We start from the raw sequence: 20,674 nt of genomic DNA on the forward strand, positions 1-20,674 counted from the left end.
GAAATCCTTTCTTCGACCACTACAACTTTATGTAAAGATATCGGGCTTATCTCACACTTTAATTTTGACGTTTATTTTTATTCTTAATTAATTAAACCCTAATAATTAAGCATAAAACACATACTTCACATAATTCCTTTTCATTTCTTCAAAATGAGTTACAAAGGTTAACCAAGACTATCACCTCAATATAAATGCTTAGGCTAGAAACACGAGTGTTACAATTCTCTCCCCCTTAGGATGATTCCATCCCCAGAATCATATATCACCAAACATATGCGGGTACCGACTCATCATGTCACTCTCCGTTTCCCAAGTGAGATTTGGCCCATTCGTATGTTTCCAACGCACAAGCACTAAATCGACCATCTTGCATCGCAACTTCTTAGTCTTACGGTCAACGATTACCTCAGGTTCTTTAATCAACCTCTTGTTTTCATCCAACCTTAACTCAGAAATCGGAATTATGTTGGGAACATCTCCCGTGAACTTTCTCAAATAACACACATGAAAGGTGTTATGAATACCCTCTAGTTCTTCCGGTAACTCTAGCTTGTAAGCTTGATTCCCGATCCTCTGAAGATCTTTGAACGGTCCAATAAACATAGGACTCAACTTTCCCCTTTTACCAAATCTTATAAGTCCCTTCCACGGCGAGACTTTAAGTAAAACCGAATCTCCAACTTCAAAGGTTATCGGTTGCCTTTTCTTGTCAGCATAACTCTTTTGTTGATCTTGAGCAGCTAACATCCTTTCCCTTATCACTTTCAACTTTTCAGTAGTCTCATGGACTATTTCAGGTACCATAAACTGCTTTTCCCCAGCTTCCAGCCAACATGATGGCGTTCGACACTTTTACCCATACAAAGCGTGATAAGGTGCCATCTTAATGCTTGAGTTGAAATTATTATTATAGCAGAATTCTACAAGAGGTAAGTGTTCATCCCAGTTACCTTGGAATTCTAAGGTACATGCTCTAAGCATATCCTCAAATGTTTGAATCGTTCATTCGCTCTGACCATCGGTTTGCGGATGGTAAGCTGTACTCAAACACAACTTAGTACCCAATTCCTCTTGTAGACTCCTCCAAAAACTTGAGGTAAAACGGCTGTCACGATCGGATACAATCGTTAACGGAACAGCGTGAAGCCTCACAATTTCCTTCACGTAATTCGCAAGTTTATCCATAGACCATTTCTCTTTGGCTGCTATGAAATGCGCACTCTTAGTGAAGCGATCAACGACCACCCAAATCATGTCGTGACCGTTCCTTATTCTGGGCAGTTTAGTCACAAAATCCATGGTGATGTCTTCCCATTTACCCATGGGTACGGGTAAAGGTTCTAAACTCCCATACGGTTTCTGATGTTGTGCATTAACCCTAGCACAAGTTACACACTCGGCCACATACTTAGCAACATCGAGCTTCATCGTCGGCCACAAATAATAGGGTTTTAGATCCTTATACATTTTTGTACTGCCGGGATGAATCAAGTACATGGTCTTGTGAGCTTCTTCCATCAGAAGATCTCTTGCTCCGCCCGTCTTAGGTACCCAAATTCTATCTTGGAATACCTTCAACCCTTGGTTGTTTGTACCGAATACTAACGTTTTTCCCAAACGTTCTTCCTTTCGGTCATTTTTCTCTAAAGCTTCCTCTTGAGATTTCTTTATACTTTCCACAATTGTCGAAACAACTTCAATTTTCAACGCTCTTGGCCTTTTCTTTTCAAGGTTTGCCTTCTGACTGAGAGCATCAGCAAAAACATTTGCTTTACCAAGGTGGTAAAGTATCTCACAGTCGTACTCCTTGAGTAACTCTAGCCAGCGTCGTTGCCTCATGTTCAATTCCTTCTAATTAAAGAGATATTGGAGACTCTTATGATCAGTGAGAAGTTTGCATTTAGTACCATAAAGATAATGCCTCCATATTTTTAAGGCAAATACTACCACTGTCAACTCTAGATCATGAGTGGGGTAGTTCTTTTCATGCTCCTTCAATTGCCTCGATGCATACGCTATCACTTTATCCCTTTGGGTCAGAACGCAACCCAACCCAACTCCAGATGCATCGCTATAAACTTCAAAGTCATCAAGTCCATCAAGCAACAAAAGAATTGGTGCTTCACACAATCTCTTCTTCAACTTCTCAAAGGCTTCCTTATGCATCTCATTCCAAGCATAAGTAGTTCCTTTGTGGGTCAAAGCTGTTAATGGAGTAGCAATCGAAGAAAAGCCTTGGATAAAACTTCGGTAATATCCAGCTAATCCTAAAAAGCTTCGAATCTCCGTAGGGCTTTTTGATTGTCCCCACTTCATCACAGCTTCAATCTTTGTTGGGTCAACCATTATTGCTTCTTGGTTGACCACATGACCTAAAAATTGGACTTCTTGAATCCAAAATTCACATTTGGAGAACTTTGCATAAAGCTTCTCCTTTTTTAGGACTTCTAGCACTTCACGCAGATGCTTTTCATGCTCCTGTTTGCTTTTCGAATAAATTAAGATGTCATCTATGAATATTATCACGGATTTATCTAGTAATGGTTTACAAACCCTATTCATCAAATCCATGAAAGCTGCTGAGGCATTGGTTAGTCCGAACGACATAACAAAAATTCATAGTGTCCATATCTTGTTATAAACACAGTCTTTTCGATATCCTGCTCTCTCACCTTTAGTTGATGGTATCCCGACCTAAGATCGATCTTCGAGAAATAGCTCGAACCTTGCAACTGGTCAAACAAGTCATCGATCCTTGGCAACAGATACTTGTTCTTCATCGTCGCTTTGTTCAGCTCTCTGTATTCGATACACATTCCCATGCTCCCATCTTTCTTCTTTACAAATAACACATGGGCTCCTCAAGGTGATGAACTAGGTCGAATGAAACCTGTGTCCAATAACTCCTGAAGTTGTGTCATAAGTTCCTTCATCTCTGTTGGTGCTAATCGATATGGTGCTTTTGCTATCAGCGTCATTCCTGGTAACAAGTCGATACGAAATTCTACTTGTCAATCAGGGGGCAATCCGGGAAGATCTTCGGGAAAGACTTCGGGATAATCACACACCACCGGAATATTCTGCACCTCCTTCTTTTCCATCTTAGCATCAATCACGAACGCTAAATATGATGTACACCCCTTGGCCAAACACTTTCTGGCTTTCATTAGAGAAATGATTCCAGAATTTACTCTGCGTTTGTCTCCATACACCATAAACGACTCCTTCCCTGGCGAGTTTACTTTTACTATCTTCTTTCTACATAATATTTCTGCATCATTGGCGTTAAGCCAATCCATTCCTAAAACTATGTCGAATCCATTTAACTCGATAGGCAATAACTCCTCGTGGAACTTATTCCCATCCAAGTCAATGAGGATGTTTTTCATACGATGGCTAACAGGTACAAACTTGCCACTAGCAATCTCGACTATTATAGCATTAACTAGTCTATCTATCGGCAAAGCTAGCTTTCTACCAATTTCATGCGATATAAAGGAGTAATTGGCCCCAGAATCAAACAAAATTTGGGCAGGCAATTCGTTTACGAGAAAGGTAGTTGAAGCGACATCGGCTTCTTCTTCCGCAACTTCGAGTGTCATCTGAAAGGCTCTGGCCTTCGGATTTGGTGGAAGATTGGGTTTTGTTGCGTCCTTCTTCTTTGGGCAGTCCCTCAAAATATGCCATTCTTCATTGCACCCAAAACATACGTTCTTATTGAAGGTGCATTCATTGGCATAATGCCCAAGCTTTCCACATTTGTAACAAGTGACTTCCACGCTGCACTTCCCAGCATGTTTCTTCTTACACTTGTCACACCACTTGGCTTCGGCTCCTCCTGCAAATTTTCTTGAACCAGTCTTCGAGAATTTGTTCTTTTTATTGGAACTTGAAGTTCCTTCAAACTTTCTCTTTTCGCCAACTTCAACCTTGCTGGCGGCTCTCCCTTTTATCATATCTTCAACAGACTTGGCAGCCAAGATAGCTGCCTCCAAAGTAAGTGTCACACCCCAAAACCGGAACGACGGAAACATTCTGGGGTGGATGACGTCATGTCAAGTATCACAACACATGCATATAGTAATCAAAGTACAACAAAACATTGCATTAATAGAATAATTTTACATGGTTACATTACATAGTATCAAAGTAATACAAGCAAAATATATAAAGTGCAGCAAGGTACTTAAGCCATCTTCATCAGCAGCTTCGGGGATGTACCTGTCTATTTGAAAAGCGAGTATCAACATTTTTACAAATGCTGGTGAGTTCATAAGTATTTAGTGTCATTTAGTCAAATAACTTCAATAAGTAGTAGTTTAAGTGTTTTCAGTGCATCAGTGTTCTTTCCAGAAAATCCTATATTTTCTTTAAATAAAGCAGCCTTCTACCAATACTGTTCTGTGTAACGTGGTAAAAGGTAGTTTTCCCTTAATTGGTATTATTATCAAAATATTGAATTTGATTATTAAAGAAAACAAGAGACATCAGGGAATAACATATGCCTCAGCACTGAGGACTGCTGACTAAGGCAAAGAATCATAGACTCCAGGAGGGTATCGAACTGACGACACGCCACTGACGACACGCCTGGTTCAGTCTAACAAAGGGGAGACACAGACCCCAGAAGGTACCAAATGAAAGGTACAGCTGGTAAGGTCTAAAACAGTGAATATAGACTGAAGACGATACCAAATGAAAGCTATCTCTCGCAAGGTCAAAACAAAGACTACGGGCCCCAGACAGTATCAGATGAAAGATACAGCTAGCAAGGTCGAAACAGAGACTACAGACCCCAGACTGTATCAAATGAAAGATACAGCTAGCAAGGTCGAAACAGTGTGACTCTGAAAAGCGACATCAGCATACAGTGTAAATTGCTGACGAAAATACCGTTACCTTAAGGTCATGAATTATAAGGTAACCCAGGATACTCGTAACCATACTGACTAGAGTTCCAGACGCCCTACAAGCATCTATATAATGTGACATTTGTCACCCCTTGGCTTGGTGAGCCGTGGACTGTAGCTAGCAGTCAGGGTGCGGGGGTGTCAATCCAGTATAGATCTATACACACAATGTCCGCTCTCTCTACAGGAGACTCTGGTTACCAACTAGACGACGGAGAAGGCCGTGTCCTGAAGATGCATCCCAAATAGTGGGTTTCTAATGAAAGTATAAAATAGAGGTTGAGACTCTTAACTGAATTGGCTGAAATAACCCGTATGTCTAAGCTTGTAAACATAGTATATAACTAATGAATCAAACGACCTTCGGATGGATATCCGATCACACCAGACCACATCTCAACGAAGAAAAGGAAATAGGGCGGACAAACCTTCCTAAGTCCTTCAACCATTATTTATATGCGTCTACACAAGCACAGACATACATCTAACTATGCTTGAGTGGGTGTCAAGTAAAAGTGATTCTCGTGAAGTAGGAGTGTCTAACAAGTGAAGTAAGAGCGGTCGCAAGTGAAGTATAAGTGTCGAATAAGTATAAGCGCATCGCGAAGTGGAGACGGCAATAGTGAAGTAAGAGCGGTCGCAAGTGAAGTATAAGTGTCGAATAAGTATAAGCGCATCGCGAAGTGGAGATGACCACAGGTGAAGTAAGAGCGTATCAAGTATAAGTGAAGTAGACTCATATCACTAAGTGAGAGGGTGAATAAGTATAAGCGTCAACAGGTATAAGTGACTTCAGGTATAAGCGAAAGCATTACAGAGTAGTAGTATAAAATAAGTATAAGCGAAGCAGCAGTAACTAACAATTGAAAGTATTGATGAACACCTTTGAAAACTTTATTACTCAGGGAAATCGCATTTGTATTCTTCGATAAAATAGGTGTGAAAACCTTTAGAAATCTTTGGGAATCCTTTATAAATCAGTTTGAAAATGAATCTTTGATAAGCTATAAAAGTAAGAACTTGAACAATATAAAAACCCTTTTTGAAAGCCATTTATAGTGTCCTGCTCGGTAAAACAATGTACAGTGGTAAAATCTTGTGCATGCGGGTTATCAATCACATGTGATTGACATGATAACTGGCATGTTTAACTTGTAATCCCCCCTATAAAACATTTAAAAGCATTTAAAAAGGTTCATTCAGGGGTATGAACTCACCTGGTATAAGTAGGTCCGACGAAAGTGCCGTTTGGGCGTTCGGTGTCACGCAAGGACTTGAACACACACAAGGACCTATTTTAACATATGATAGCATATTTTCACATACAATTAGCATATAATATACTAATTAAACAATTATACACACTCAAAGGAGCGGAAAACACTTTTGGTTGAGTGTTTGGGGTCCCGGGTAGCGTTTAAGGGTGCTAAGGGTCTCTTATCAGTTGTGGAACTTTGCTAAACTCAAATATTAAGTTTGTAAATGGATTTAAAACATCAACATGGACCAAACAAGGAGTTTACGGCCGAACCTAAGGGATTTTACGGCCGTAAACTCCCAAGGTCATATTCTTGGGTGTTTGATGCTTCTAGCTTGATCATAGAATTATTCTAAGCACTTTTCCTAAAAGGCATGAGTGGGTTTGAGGCCTCTAAGGGTATGTTATAGGAGTTTACAGCCTAGGAACTCTCCCAAGGGAGTTTACGGCCGTAAACTCTCAATCTTTGAGTTTAGTGAAGTTTTAAGCCCCTATTGCCTTCCTAGAATTTTCTTATGAAGTTTGATGCTATTTTGGGTGATTAAAACCAACATTTGAGGGGGTTTTGGGGAGTTTACGGCCTAGATAATGCTTGGGCCGTAAACTCCAAGAAATCCCTCATTTTCCTTGTGTTTAAGCCCTTAATTCCTTTCTAGCATTTTATAGAAATAGCCTATGGTCATTTGGGGGGCAAAAACTACAATTTTGGGCATGAATTAGGGTGTTTACGGCCTTGACCATGTCGGGGCCGTAAACTCCTTTCATTAAATCCTTTTGGAGTGTTTCAAGGGTCTAAACTCAAGAGGATAAGTCCCTAAATTATGTAATAAGCCCTAGGATGAGTTTGGGAGTGTTTTGGGGCACTTCTGACATGATTTTGAGGAGTTTACGGCCTAAGCTTGTGCTTGGGCCGTAAACTCTTGTTTGTGTCCTAAAATCATGCATTTTAATGTTTAAACACCCCTAGGCTATATCCCCTAATTATTTCCAATCTTATGGACAAGTTTAGAGGCATGTTTGGCACCATTTTAGGGGTTTACGGCCCTAGAATGTTCCTGGGCTGTAAACTCCTTATACCATGCCTTCTTGGATGATTTTTGGGCTATAAACATAAATCAATACGTTTAGAATAAGCTAGAGTAAGGGGACTTACAATTTGGAAGCGTTTGGTTACAAATTCGAGGCGAAAACGGGTCTAGAGAGAGAGTTTAGAGAGAGAGTGTAAAAAGTCTCCAATGGACTCCACTCACCCATATATAGGTTTCACAGTCGGGGCTCAGTGGAATTTTACCCGATACTGCCGTTAAACGGGGCTTTTGGTCGCACCCGATTTAGTGGTCGTAATAATAAAACTTGACAATTTCCAATTGAATGAAAATGTGTGTCCTGTGTTTTTATTTCCTTTCATCACGACTTAACGGCATGTTAAAGGTAATCAAATGGAAATGTTTATTAAACTGACGCCCTCTAATTAACGGAACTTTTATACAGTGGAATATTCCGTTAACGGTAACGGGGAAATGTAACGGGACAACTTGGATTGTCACAGTAAGTGCCTGACGTACTGGCACCGCGTACTCCCATGGAAGTCCCTTTGCATATCTGTAAATTTTTGCCAACTCATCTGGGACAATACGCAAACCAAAATCCATTTTGTCTGTGAAGTTATTCGTATATTCATCAACGGTCATACTCCCCTTCTTCATCGTTAGAAACTGGTTTTCTAACTCAAGCACGTTTTGGGCCGAGCAGTACTTGCGCTTGAAGTGTACCAAGAACTCTGCCCAAGTTAGTTGTAGTGGCTCATTAGGGCTTAGGGTTTTCCCCAAAGTGCTCCACTATCGAGCAGCACTACCCCTGAACTGACGTACTGCAAACGTGGTTTGTAACTTTCCTTGGCAATCACAAGTCATGAAAGCCAACTCCATTTCCGAGATCCAGTCCATTACTCCAATGGGATCTTCTTTTCCAGTGAAGGTCTATGGCTTGCAAGTCATAAAATCCTTAAACTTGCACCCATTTCTCTCCATTCTACCCTCGTGGTTATTTCTCCCAACCACAAGTGGATCAGTTTGACTAACAGATCTACTGTTGTTTCCTTCTTCAGATCGATAGTCATTCAATTCACGTTGTTCAACAGGAACTGAAGGTTCATCCCTGTTGTTCAGCAACATTTGCCTCAATTCCTCCCTTTGTTCAGCCAACATGGTCTGAATCATAGTTCGTACTCCAGCCATGGTGATGGGTTCGGGTGCAGATCCTACTATAGGCACCTGTTCCACCACTTGGGGCTGAGGTTGTTGGTTTCTATTTGCATTTCCCGCTCCACTCCGAGTTCTGGCCATTACAATCTATATACCGAATAAGGTGAATTTAGTTCTTTATCCTTGTTAGACATGTCAATTCCCTTATCACTCTGAAACGTTTACATGTTAGTTATAATCTCGTAATCATACGCTTAGAATCCTACACACGTAAGGTTTCCAGATCCGGTCGACAATATACCATAGATCCGAACGAATAATGGCATATATGGCAACATATAGCATTTAGCACATAAAGACATTTTAGGCATCTTTCCTAAAATAAACTAGTGCTCGTGTCTAAAACATAGTAGACACTCATCTCTCAATCATTGCTTAGCATTCTAAGTTCAAGTCTAGAAATTCTACAATTTCTTAGTTCGCTTAAACTAATGCTCTGATACCAACTGTGATATCCCCTAATTTCTCGGCCAGAAAAGACCGATTTAATTTATGCTTTTTAAAATAAAATCAGAGAAATCTTTTTAAAAGATGTAGCGGAATTGATCCCCAAACAACATATGATAAAAGTTTATCAAAACCCTTCATTAAGAAGGTATATATTTTCCATATATATAAAAACCTCGGGATGTCATGTTCTGATACAAATCAAAAGCATAAACAACACGTTATAAGCCTTTCAACAGTTATTTACAACTACTGGCCTATAATCCAAAAATCTCTCGTCGTCCTCCGACTATGCTCGGGGTCCACTACCTGTAACATAAAAACTGACCGGGTCAGGCTTGGGAGCCTGGTGAGCATATAGGGTTTTCAACCCACAATAATAATATACTTATTAAGTTCACCAATCAACAATAACCTTGATTACCCATTCCCGTTGTCCTCACTTTACGTCCCTAAACACCTATCAGAAGGGACCTAGCCTAAGGATTATCATCGGGATGGACACTACTACTAAGGGGTTTCCTCAGCCATACATGTCCTAAAGGCAACCATGAGGGGGATGGAGTACACCAATGAACCATTAGTTCATCAACACCTACAAGTTGTGAACCTGCTACTGTTCCACTGGACTGTCTATAAAGGTCCGTGGTCGTCATCTATACTCCGCTAGATGACTACAACAACAACAACATCGAGGCCTCTCACCATTTTAACACACATCAACTATTTCATCTACCCATGTTCTACCCAACATATTTTGTAGATAACATACATATACAGTTTAAAACTTGTATAAAACATTTATTCAACAGTCACCTCAAATAAACACTTAATATAATTACACATAGCACGTATTTTCTAGAAAATACTTCATATCTAGGTGTCAGATGAAAGTGACTACACACTCATATGATTTGATGATAATCGGGCAGTAATTTGTTGCTTAAAACGATCGTTTCTAATAAAACCGAGAGTTTTATTAACAAACCGGGCTCTACAAAGGTCGGGCTTCGAAACCAAAAAGATAAATTTTTCGGGCTTCTCGGGCGCTTCGTGGCGTATTCCGGGGCTTATAATCGATACCGGGGCTTTGGGGGATGTTAATATGAAGAAAATATGGGAAAAGGGGTTAAAAGTGGCAAATTTCCAAAGTTACCCGGGAGGTCTCGCACCCTTCTATTTATAGGGGCGAGGCTTCTGATCGGACGGCTGAGAACAAACCACGTGTCGCAGATCCGAGGGCTCGTAGGGGGGTGGCTCGCACATGGATCGCTCATGGTCTACGCATGCGAGGGGCTCGCTAGCAGTCTGTGATTGGACCGTGGTCTAGGGTCTGAAGTAGGGGGTTCGTGGCGGCTTGCTAGGGCTCGGTATCGTGCAAGAGGGAACGTGTCGCCTTCTCAGTGGACCACTTTGGATAAGGCCAGGTGCTCGGATGACTCAGCAGCTCGAATGAATCAGCAGCTCAGATGACTCAGCAGGACACGTGGCGCGTTTTGAGTGAGGGTGACGTGGCAACTCGTTACTATGCGAATTTTTTCGATTTTTGTGTCAAAACTTCTAAAATCCATAACTTTCGCATATGAGCTCCGTTTTTAACGTTCTGTATATGCACGTGTAGCTAAAATTACGCTCTACAATTTCCGTTTAGACTTCATCGGCTAATTTTGAATTTAATTTTTTTATTATTATTTTTAACAGACTGTAACAGAAATCCATTAAAAATTCATAACTTATTCATCCGACGTCCGTTTTCGTCAGACTTTTTACCGTTGTGCTACTAATGACGAGACCTTCAATTCTCATTTAGGTTGTGTCGGCTAAAAATCACTCGATCTAAAATTCGAGTTTTTAGCTGTCTACTGCTAAGCTGAAACTTCGAAAAATCATAACTTCCTCATACGAAGTCAGATTTGGGCGTTCTTTTTATCGAACTTCTTGGTTTAACGAATACTACGACTTTTGTTTAGATCACTAACGCTAAAAAGTAGTTTATCAAAAACTCACTTTTTACGACACTCGGCACCGTGTCGGTTTATCGCGAAACTTCGACAGGTCATAACTTCTTCGTTATAACTCAGATTTTGGTATTTTTTATATCCCCGAAATCCTTGTTTCGACCACTACAACTTTATGTAAAGATATCGGGCTTATCTCACACTTTAATTTTGACATTTATTTTTATTCTTAATTAATTAAACCCTAATAATTAAGCATAAAACTCATAATTCACATAATATTCACATAAATCCTTTTCATTTTTTCAAAATGAGTTACAAAGGTGAACCTAGACTATCACCTCAATATAAATTCCTAGGCTAGAAACATGAGTGTTACATATAATACACACTTACAACCTTATAATAGCAACAACCTAGACATAATTAAACCTTCCAAAACAAAACCAAAGTAGATTAATACTATATCCTTCAATAGATCATCCTAGATTACAACTAAAACAACAAAACCATTCAAAACATCATGGAAACTGATGACACCAACGAATGTTGCATCAAACTAAACTGCAAAAAACCAATAACTTAAACCTCGGTTCTTGGGACTCCAATTGTCCTATTTTGCCTATCGGTAGTTCCCAAGCCAAATATGTCGCATCCAAAACCACACCTTCAACTCTCAGTGGACCATCGACCTTAACGTGGCCCAACTGACAACAAAAGGAAACATATACTTGGCGACTCCCTCAAACTACACTCCCAACTACAGTGACCCTCCGGAACACACCTAAAACATCCCGAAAGAAGCACACGACAAATACCCCAATGAGTCTAACCTCAACTCCCACAAAGTTCATGAGTGTCTCGATATCCTGTCTGAATATTGGCACACGCGCCTTCCTTGCTATCGTTGGAGATGCATGAACATGATCCTGTCTTCTCTTCTGTTGTTGGGTCTCCAACTCCAGCACTATCTCCCTGGCTGCCTCCACTAAACTAGGAAGAGTCTTATCACTCAAGATACTCAAGTGCTCCCGGATCTCCGTCCTCAACATGTCATGGTAGCAAATCATCATCTCCTCTAAAGCTACATACTAAAGGAAAAACATCTCCCGCTCTCTAAACATGGAGGTGATCTCGGCCACTGTTTATGTAGTTTGTTCAAGTGATAGACATTCCTAAGTGAACTGATAAACTTCAACCACTGGCACTAGTTCGAGGCCCCAGACAACGTTGCACCACCAATCCCTAGCTCTGTCACATAGGATACATGTTGCAAATCTCACCTTCGCCTCAACCGGACAGAAGCTGGCGTGAAAGGCACTCTCCACATCAGCAATCCAATGCATACTGGTGTTCGACTCCCTACTCCTAAAGAAATAAGGGGCTCCACAGGCATGAAACTCTTTGAATGATACCTCCCAAACCTTGAGGTGACCAGCCTCCATATCATTCCAAAGAACCCTAAGGCGTTCATCCATCACTGAAATCAACTCCTCCTTGAGTGAGCTAATCAAACCATGCTCATCCTCCCTTATGAACCTCGTAATATCTACAACTATGATGTCATTAATAGCCTCCTCACTCAACTCTGAATCACCAACACAGAAGGTTGCCATCCTAAATATGAAACATAACATAAATACATCAAACAACGCACAGTGCAAACCTACACTATGCATACCCACCTACAAGTTGTCCGTTAATCCTGTAACACTCCCTGACTTAAGTATGGATCAAGTGATTTCAGTAGTACGGGCCCAATACTACCTTCCACACATATCCATACTCATTGCAAGGACTATCCCAAGACTCCCAAGTCATTTTGCAACACTTTAGTAACCCCTCACGTGCATGCATAGGTCTAGCCATATACATAAAACCACACTTCCTAGACTCTTCCTCTAAGACCCTCCTCTTACTCGCTTCTGCACTGCTATAACCCCTATCAATACTGTTGGTTACCCCATGCATGCAAGTTATACATAATACTAGATCAAATAGACAGTTGAATGAGTGATTCCACCCTAAGCCCTCTACCGGACAAGGAACATGAAATAAGGCTAAATCATTCATTCTAAGGCTATGCAATCCTAACCATATACATCTCTAAAACATACACCTAGCAATAACATTACCAATCAAGACTTCAAGCAGCACATAATAAACAATTCTCTAGCCTATAAATCATCATAGAATTCAATCAATTATATCATACAATTCTTGAGTGGATGTATAGCCTACATTCTAGCATGCATATCATCCTCCAGTAGCTTATGAAAGCTTATGAAAATCATTTTCTTGAATAAAAGCATTTTCTTCTCAAACACTCATTTAGAAAATCTCTCGATGCTTATTATGAGTTCAGATACACCAGAAGCTGTGTCCAAATCCCTTAAACCAAGGCTTTGATACCAACTTGTAACGTCCCAAAAACTAGAAAGAGATTTTTCAATTTTAAAATATAGTAACACATTACTTACTTCCCGAGCAACAACCAACTATATACACCTCATCCTCCATTAACTTATGAAAGCTTTTAGAAAAATGTTTTCTTGAATAAAAGCATTTTCTTCTCAAACACTCATTTAGAAAATCTCTCGGTGCTAATTATGAGTTCAGGCACACCAGAAGGTGTGTCCAAATCCCTCAAACCAAGGCTTTGATACCAACTTGTAACGTCCCAAAAATTAGAAATATATTTTTTAATTTTAAAATATAGTAACCCATTAAAACCTTTGTTTCAAAACCATCAAGTAACATTCATTTGATTAAAACCATACAATACTATAGTTGATTTACAAAATCGTGGAAACGAACATCTTCGACCTATGTGTACAGTCTCGTCGAGCTCTTGTTGCGAACTACCTACAAAAATGTTTAATCCACAACTATAAGCATAAAGCTTAGTGAGTTCCCCAATATACCACATATTTTATCAAGCATACAATGCTTCCACACAAGAGTTCGATTCTTGCGCTGAACAATCCAATCTCCTATTCACATAATCATATCTAACAAACATACATGAAGTAATGAGTCTGTTCCAACCCCGCGTGAATGTTATGGGCTAATTCAGAGTCTTACATCTTGTCATGGGCTATCCCCATGGTCTTACAAGCAAGTGTCATGGACTACCCCCCATGTTTTTCACATGTAATTCCATGGGTTACACCCATGGTCTTATAAACAAGTATCATGGGCTACCCCATGGTTTTTCCCTACAATGTCATGGGCTATCCCCACGGTCTTTCCCTACAATGCCATGGACTACCCTATGGTCTTTTCCTGCAATGAACAAAGTCATATGTAATCAGGGATCATATAGACAGTTGAACAGATGATCCACCCAAGAGCGAACAATCAAACAAGAACATCACAATCAGGCATTAGACCAAGAGTTGTCAGGTTATCCAACTTAGATTACACAGAACCCATGTTATCACTTCCACATAACCATATAGCATACAATCATATCATAATCTAACATAGTATATTTCCTTGGCAACTAGCCTTCCCTAGGTACCCTACTTTTGACCATTTCTCAATTAAGGCCTTCGCTGATCAGTCATACATAGCCTGATAGCTGGCCTACCGCAGTTACCCTATCCAAAACATAACTCATATCAGTACCATACGATCAACAGGCAAGACCCTACCAGTCTAGCATACTATGAAACTAAGTGTCCCATACTACACATATATACAAAGGAGTTACGACAACCACTAACATACTTGTGATTTAACAACACCTTTATCCTATATTGCAAAGGAGATATAATGGAACACGTGGCATAGTGAGAAACTCACCTGATTAGCAGAACTAGAGAAGCACAACAACACTCTAAACCTTGCACTACGCAATCCCTTAAACCGACTAAAACTCGAACAAACAAATCCTTAATTATCAACCCAATCTTCCAAGTTTGACCCCACGTCAAACTGGTGAAAAGTGAAAGGTCAAAGGCCCTCAAAGTCAATGGTCAACCTAGTCAAAGTCAACACCACGTCGTGACCATTCCTTGGTCACATCATGGAGAAACAAATCCCAAAAAGTTCTGAAGATGGGTTTTTTCACGTCGTGACCATTCCTTGGTAACGTCGTGACAACTGCTAAAGGATACATTTTTACGAAAAGGACTTAATCCATTAAGTTCTTTATTCCAACTTTCCAGAAGGCTTTCGTGCCTTCTAAAGAGCCATAAAAGTTCTTTCTTTATGGGCATGCATGTCCTTCCCCCAAACTATGTCAAAAAGGGTGAAAATGGAGTCAAACCAAAGAATATAAGAATGTAGATCTTGAGCATATAATAACCAAGGGACTTCAAGGAGTGAAAAAGTTGCCAACTCTATTTAAACAAACCAATTATAACCACAAACCATGAATAAAAAGACAAAAAAAAAAAAAAAAAAAAAAAAAAAAAAAAAAAAAAACTAGATCCATAAGAGATGAGCCAAAAATATGGAAACTTAGAGACATACCTAAGTCCCGAAGGTGCACGAATAGATGTAGGCAAGCTTGCTATATGATCATTTTCTCAAAAAAGTCCTCCTTCAACCTTCAAGGTGCCAAAACACCATTAGAGAGCTTAAAAGGGAAGAGAAGATGCTAGGGTTTCATTTAAGGGGAATGGAGGCTGAATGAATGGCCTAACCCTAAAGTTAAGGCTCTTAAATACGAAGATAATCCTAAAACCTCATGGGGTTGGGCTGCAGCTGATGTTACGTTGTGACATACCATTTGTCACATCGTGACACTGAATCTGGATATGCGATCTTCATTTTGTATGCCACGTCGTGACACCTTTTATATCACGTCGTGGCATATGGTTTTCCTAAAAAACCGTGACTTTTACTCATGTATACTATCCATCGATCCATTATGGGAAACGAGTGCTACATAAAGCGCAAAAAAATGAGTGGCCTTTTGAACCAAATGTGATAAGTTCGTTAGGCCAAAATGATAATTTCTCTTATTTTTTATTACCGTTCAAGATTACCAAAGGAGTTTGAAAAAACATTCTATTAGTACCTTATTGGTTAAATCATCCACTTTGAATAGTAGCATTAATCATTCATTAAATTACCTTTATAGCCTATTAAATAAGTACCTATATATCATTTAAATTAAAACCCTTATAGAGCATTAAAGTAATACATTTATTTCCTTTTCTTTCTAATCATCGTACATAATTATATATAATTTCATTTATAATCCTCAATATTTTTTTTAAACCCAAAATGATATTGGCATTGTTGCTTCTAAATTATGAATTTTGATTTAGTCAATTAGATTTTATAGAATTTCTTTTTCAAAGTTTTAACTTTCATCAACTATCTGATTGGTTATTGTTATTTTATTTTCCAAAATTATATCACCTAAGTATCTATTTTGTAGTTAAAAACATGAAAAAAGAAAAAGAGTTGAAATATTAACGAAAACCAAAAGTGGGTCTGTAGAGAAGTTTTTCTCTTATAATCAAAAGAATGATGATATTTCTGATAATGTGGGTGTCAATGTTACGGTTGATCAAATTGATGATTTAATGTTGATAATGCTAATGACGATGGAGATCATGTTGATGATGCTACCGGGCTTTTTTTATTCATGCTATTACAATTATGGTAGAATTAATGAGTCTTGGTTATAACATATAAGTAAAAAAAAATATTTAGGGGCCTATTTTTTAGTCTTCATGCAAGGCATTTAAAATCGATGGACCAGTCATGTCCAAAAAGTAAGTCCAACATGCACGGTGTTAACAACATTCGTCTTGAATTAAATATATTATTTCAGAATGTACTTCGTTAGGTTTCGAGTCAACCTTATATTTTAGAATTAACGATGTTATTCTGGAATACGTTGTTCTTGTTTCTGAGAAATTGATTATTTGTACAAAACCATAAAAATTGATTATTTTTATCCCATTTATATCATTAAAGATTGCTTCTTAAATATACATCTTAAATAGTTAAATTATAAATTAACTGGAAATATGTTTTAGTGACCTCTTAATTCATAATACCCTTATTAGGCTATATGGAGTTGGAGGTGTTAAAAGATGTATTAAGGGGGGGGGGGGGGGGATGCTAAGGATGCTACACCACTCCTTACCTTGTACTAAGGAGGGTGCTAAGGTTAGGAGGAGCAGTCTCGCCAAACACCCTCGCTAAGGCTCTCTATGGACACAAAACATTGCCCCTTAGAACTCGCTAGGGGACTCGCCAAGGAGAAGACACTACGGAGGTAGCGATAGGAGAGAGAAGCGGGAGCTTGCCTGTGGTTGGCGAAGGGCACTGATGTAGATGTCATATCGATAGAGAAGGTGTGTCGAGGGGATAAAGTTGGTCACCTTCTCCGATGATTTTGGCAGTGGTGATAAGGAAACCGGTAAATAGAGAGATTAACTGTGAGAGAGTATGGTGAAGCTGTCATTCGAACTCTAAATTCATTTTCTTATGAGCAATGGCAAAGAAGATGCCACATGCTTCATTTATCTAGTGCGAATGAGAGACAAATCTATGGTATCGTACATCAAGCTTATGGTTTTTAGCATGTCCTGACCCACTTATCATTAATCTCAGCTGACGTCATGCATCTTCACTTTGTCAACGAGTTGGATGTCCATGGTTTCTCTCCATTAATGTAAGTTTATTGAGAGAGTATGGAGAAGCTGTCACTGGAATTCCAGGTACATTTTGTGTTAATTGACGTTGTACGGATTGCGGTTTATTCTTTATACTCCATTTTATGCTTAAGAGTATACATGCCAATATGTCCACCAAGTGTTTGGTAAAATGTCTAATTGAATCATTATTCTGATGCTTCTGGCAACACTTTTAAATGGTCTAGATTTAAGTTCCTTTCTAGCCCGTTGCATCTGAAATCTTATAAATGGTTTGATGGTTATAATATTAACTATAAGATTTACGGCATGTTACATTTTTTCCAAAGAATTGTTGAATATATAAATGATGTCGGTGTAACAACTATATAAATAATAGTGTTGGATATATTATGGCCTTGTATATATGTCCCTCTAGCCTAACAGTGAATATAAATGGATGATTGATTGTGTTTTTATCTTGTTTATAGTTCAAAGTCAATGCTTACATGAACAACAACTATGGTTTAAATAAATAAAATTTATCTAATATTTGTACACAAAAAACGTTTGTATATTAAAATAAACTAATTTAATTAAATTAGAAAAAGATAATTAAATCTCACTTGTTTCCCGTTTGTCATCTCATTTGTTGTACGATGATAATTAAATCCAAGAGATTTAACGTGCTAAAAAAAAATTTGAATAAAAAAATTGAGTGTTAGGAATGTTATATTTCTCTACCAAATATTAAGATTAGGTGTTAAATGATCAAAAATGAGATGACATTTAAAAATATGATCTGATGAGGTGTTAGGAGTGTTACCACTCCTCTTATGCCTGTAACAAAAGCCTCTTGTGACGGTAACAAAAGGAGAGAGAAAGTATATAAGGATGTTGGTATTATTTTATATATTTTAACTTTTTTCTTCAAAATTAAACTTATTAAATTGTTCAATTTTTATTCCTTATTTTTTTGTGCTAGAAATATTAAGTTTACGTGCCATAAAAAAAAACTGAAAAATCAACCAATCCTTCCGGCCGTACCTTTTTATGCATGTGCAAGCTTCCATCGAAAACGTACTTTATCAATGCTCCCTTTTTGTCCCACAACACATGGGCTTCTTCACAAATATAACATGTAAAATTGTACGTTGGAGTTATCAAGTATCAACCGAGTTCAAGTGCTAGGGGCGTTATGTGAGTGACATAAAATTGTCCTTTCTAATACACGTTACTTCTTTAAATTCTTCCGTAAAATACACTTAAATAACCAACTATTTATAGAAATCCGTCGTACATCATTAACTTTTCCCATTCGACATTTTCCCGCAATAAAATAATTCAAAGTTATTCATCTTCTTTTATATCATATTTTATATATAGTACACAAACTCGATATAAAATCTCTATGTTATACAGGTTTAATAAAACAAAATATTAAATATGCAAATGTAAACAAAATTTTATTTAAATTTAAAATTTGAATTTAAAACGAAACATATTAAATACTATATAATTATTAATATTGTAATTTATTGATTATTTTCAATTAAGCCAAATATTAATTGAGGTGTAAATATAATGTGTTAATTAAGAAAATAGAAAAAAAATAAGAAAAAAACAAATAGAAAAAACAATTATTCAAAAATACCAAAAAATGAGATGTGTTCAAGTTAATAAGAGAATGACAAGTGGCAAATTTATTCTCATTTATTAGAAAGGATGTCAGCAAATTATTAATTTTATACCAAGTTAATATTAAAATTGTATATATTTTAAACTATGTCATATGGTAGACACTTAATAAAAACCAAATAATCTCGATCGGTTCTACCCATTGACCATATGTAAAAAAATACTGAATATAACTTTCGATTTACTATTATTTTTAGTTAATAAAATGGCTAATTCATTTAGATAATCATATATCAAAACAATATCATCTCAATGACTTTTATTCCATTTAGATATAATCAAAACAATATGATCTCAATGACTTTTATTGGCTCGTTGCATATGAATAAATTATATATAATATTTGACTTAGTATTATTTTTACATCTAAATATGGGTACTAAATTGAAAAATAAATTATTTTTCAACTTTTTTGTTTTGATAATTACAATTATTTCAACAATTAATTTTTTTTTCTTTTGAGTTAATAATATTATTTTTAATTGAATATTTCTTTTTACTATTGTTATTGGTTGTTACTATTAAGTTATTTTTTTTTTAAATTCATTAATAAAATATAAAATATAGTTTTTGATATGTTTTTAGTTAATTTGATATTTCAATTTATGTTTTATATTGAACAATATGTTTTTTTAACTATTTTTAAAAAAATAATCTTTGGATTTTTTTTTCTTTTCGAACTGACATTATCCTTTATTTTTTCCATTTAAATCATGTAAAAATTAACAAATTAATTAAGTATATTATATTAATAGTTCAAAAATATAACATTGAATTAAAATGTTTTATATACAACTTCATATTTAAAGTAATCAATTAAGAGTTTTTAACACAAAATCCTTAAATTTGTCATAAAAGTATGGTTACATACCCATTGATGGAAGCTTTGCATGTCATCGGAATTCTTGTCCCTCATAATGTGGCCTATCCAACGATTTGGTTAATCTATACCACGACTTGTCCACGGTTAATTTGGTTAACGGGTGTGACCAATGGAAGAGAAGACTGGATTCAGATGGTTACTACACAGTAGGAGCGTTAGGAAGGCTAATTGACCAACAATCTATCCCTAGTCAATCACAACCTCCAATGACATGGCTTAACGAGGCACCAATCAAGGTGAACTGTTTTATATAGAGAGCACTACAAAAGAAAATTCCTTCTTTGTTGGCTCTGAGTTCACGAGGTATCAAAGTAGACACAACATATTGTGGGGCTTGTATCATTGGTGTGGAGTGCGTGGACCATATTTTAGGAATATTAATATGCTTTTTAGAATATAAATACATATTTATTATTTAGAAGTATATCACCAAAAACATGTTTATATATATATATATATATATATATATATATATATATATATATATATATATATATATAAACCTAAATATATGTATTTATACTTCTAATTCTATACTTCTAAATACATAAAAGTACATATGCATACTTCTAAAAAACATATTTATATATATATTTTTTAAACGTATTTATACTTTTAAAAAACATACAATTGCGTATTTATATTTCTATA

The 20,674-nt window shown here is 37.2% G+C and overlaps 1 long non-coding RNA gene across 1 annotated transcript; it reads right to left on the minus strand.

Moving 5' to 3' along the window:
- Positions 1 to 4,132: 4,132 nt before the first annotated feature.
- LOC122197399 (uncharacterized) lies at positions 4,133 to 20,286 on the minus strand. Its single transcript, XR_006190841.2, has 3 exons — positions 20,012 to 20,286; positions 18,490 to 18,566; positions 4,133 to 4,228 (listed from the first exon to the last, which is right to left on the minus strand). It is a non-coding gene; the product is annotated as an uncharacterized LOC122197399 (long non-coding RNA).
- Between the last annotated feature and the right edge of the window lie 388 nt (positions 20,287 to 20,674).

This window comes from Lactuca sativa, chromosome 4 (assembly GCF_002870075.4).
Source record: "Lactuca sativa cultivar Salinas chromosome 4, Lsat_Salinas_v11, whole genome shotgun sequence".
In the NCBI taxonomy this organism is placed as follows: Eukaryota; Viridiplantae; Streptophyta; class Magnoliopsida; order Asterales; family Asteraceae; genus Lactuca; species Lactuca sativa.